Here is a 3,140-nt window from a genome sequence, read left to right as displayed (position 1 = left end):
TCTCCCTCTATCTAGCTCTCCCATCAGTGATACACAAAGTCATTTAAGGCAAAAAATAATTTAGGACAGCTACACCCCCTTGCTATGATGCCATGATGCCTCTCAGGGGAGCCTGCCATAGTCCTTTCCAGAGGGAGGAAGCAAAAACCCTGCCGCATTAGTTTTTTTTCCATCGCTGTATTCCAGCTGGGGTTCCATAGATACTGATTTGTCTATCCCCACAGGATAGACCACTCTTAATACGATTACAGAGCTAGAGACTTTAAGATAATTCAAAGCATCTCCACGGTTAATTCTGAGAAGGCGGCATGGATGCCACATCCGCTTATTGTCGTTCCCTGCATGCTAAAGAGAGCATAAGAGTTGACTTATTACCACACAATACTGACTAAGTGGGAAATCTCTTTGGACATGGCGACCCACCATATGCTAGATTTAATTCGATTTTCTTTTTAGGCTTTAGTTAAGTGCTTCTAAAGTTTCTTGTTCCACAGCAAGAGGGTAAGAGGGCAGCTGTGGCTTTGACTTGAATTGCTACTTCAAGAAAGGGCAAATAAGCCACGAGTTTGCTAAAATACAGAACACTTATAGCGACACAGCAGCATTAGCGTATTGGGTGCAAAACTGGATTAAACCTAATCCTAGAGTAAATTCATTTCTTTCAATGCAGATCTCTTGCAAATGTGTGATTTCTAGGACTAGGAGCTTAATCCAAAGAAGGGTCCATAAAGAGATGTGATGTGTTTGCTTTAGCTGAATTGTCTGCTACATTTTTAATACCCACTTAATCTAAGGTTAAAGGTTGTCTTAATGAGGAATTTGCCCTGCCATATCAATAGATGTTATAAGATGTTATGGTGATGGCTTTTAAAAATGCAGGTAGTTCATAAACACTTTATATAAAAGAGAAACACGGTCAGCTTGATGTCACCCAGTGGATTTGGGTTTTTAAGTCTCAGTGTTTGCATTATTACTGCTTCCATGTTATTGTTTGAGGAGCAAGAGGTCACTGTATTTAGAGCACAGGATGGCATGCTATAGGTTGTTAGCAAAATGGGTGCAGGGCACAAACACTGATGACAAGCAGATAAATATCAATATTTTTTCCTTTTACTCTGAATGCTTTTGATGGGCTGTACCTCTAATATGAAAAAGCATAACCTGCTTTAACCTTGTTCTTGAGTCTGAGGGGCAACTTTACTTAAAAAATTAACATTTAGTTGTATTCAGCATCAAAAATGTCCTTTTCAAGCCAGACATGTTACTCTACCTTTAACTAAAAGGAAATAAAAATATAATTAGGGTGTTTCTGCATCGACCTTCCAATGGGTGCTGGTAAAGCCTAGCTGTCTGGAATTTGTATGGTGGCCTTAAGAGGTCAAATTCACTCAAGCTTAAGAAAAGACTAGCAGACAGAAAACCATTGCAAAAGCACACAAAATACAGCATAAGTTGAATAAAACATAACAGAAATAACAAAAAAATACTGTAAAAGGCATCAAAAAAACAAACAAAACAAAAGTGAAGTGTTTTTGGGGACACAGAAGTGACAAGCTAACAATAACAGTAAGGCTACGTCCACACTATTGCGTTTTCGTTCCATTTTGGCCTCCCGTCCACACTGAGACGCCGTTTTCGCTCATGAAAAACGCAGCGTTTTGAAAACGCATACATTTGAAAACGGTGCTTTTGCGTCGCAGTGTGGACAGCGAAAACGGAGACTTTCTAAAACGAGGACGCATGTTACTCATATGATGCAGTCATGTAACCAATTAAACTAAGATAGCGGAGGGCATTATACAGCAGTTGTTTTGTTTGCTCTCAATTTTGACAGCCCTATTAAAGATTAACATCAGTCTGTACATGCTCCAGATAACTTTTCTTCAAATTCTTTAACTCTCACTCACTTTTGCAACTTTGTACTTTTGTGTTACTCGCAGCAACAACTCCACCTCATTGTTAGTCCATTTAAAAAACTTGGTGCTTCTCCTCAACATTTTGCCGTGATGTTTCAAAGAGCTGGAAAGTAAATAAACGGCAGACAGAAATGAGGCAGGCGGAATCTTCTTGCATTTCACGCATGCGCAATACTGGAATGTAAGCATTTTTGGCCATTTCAATGTGGACGCACAACTCTGTGACAACGACTGAAAACGCTAGTGTGGACGTGGAGCGTTTTCAGACAAAAACGCTGTTTTCAAATCTATCTAGTGTGGACGTAGCCTAAATGTGTATTTTCAGTATTATATGTAACAAACCATGTTACTATGCATTGTTTTCCGCCTCACTGATGAACACTGCTTCTCTTAAACGTGTCTGTCTCACAGCAGTCCTTCTTTAGCTTTGGTTTCTGTCACTTCTGCAGCTGGTCCATCATGTTATTGTGTCCCCACAAACACTTCTTTTTTGTTTTGAGTTTTTAATTATGACTTTTACAGCATTTATTTTCAATTTTTTGTGATTTCTGTTCTGTTTTATTCAACTTTTGTTGTACTTAGTGTGCTTTTGCTGTGTTTTTCTACTTGCTGGAATTTTCACGAGTTGCAGTTCATTTGACCTCTCTGACCCACCGTAAATTTACCTTTAGAGACTATAATTCCACTGTAAGAAACCTCGGAGTGTTCCTGGATGGCTCTTTTAAACTCGAGAAACAGGTGTCCACTGTGGTAAAAAACAACTTTTACCAGTTGCGTCAGATTTCCAAAGCAAAGCCGTTCCTTCCTTTAAAGGACCTTGAAAAGCTTATCCATGCATTTATTACATCCAGATTGGACTACTGTAACTCCCTCTACTCTGGCCTCCAACACTCCTCTCTTTGCCGGCTCCGATTAATTCAAAATGCAGCTGCGCATCTTTTAACAGGTACGAGAATTCATGAACACATAACTCCAATTTTAGCCAAATTACATTGGCTCCCTGTTAAATACCGTATAGATTTTAAAAGTCTTTTGTTCACTTTTAATATTTTGAATAATTTAGCGCCCAGTTATCTTTCTGATTTACTCCATTCATACAATCCCAACAGAGCACTTAGATCGTCCAACCACAGGCTCCTAGCACAACCTAGGACTCGAATGAAGTCGAGAGGCGACCGGGCCTTTGCATCCGTGGCACCCAGACTCTGGAATAACCTCCCCGTT

This window comes from Pundamilia nyererei, unplaced genomic scaffold (genome assembly GCF_000239375.1).
Source record: "Pundamilia nyererei isolate P.nyererei 1_Seehausen unplaced genomic scaffold, PunNye1.0 scaffold00040, whole genome shotgun sequence".
Taxonomy (NCBI): domain Eukaryota; kingdom Metazoa; phylum Chordata; class Actinopteri; order Cichliformes; family Cichlidae; genus Pundamilia; species Pundamilia nyererei.
The sequence above is the reverse complement of the archived record's forward strand: the minus strand, read 5'-3'. Positions refer to the sequence as shown.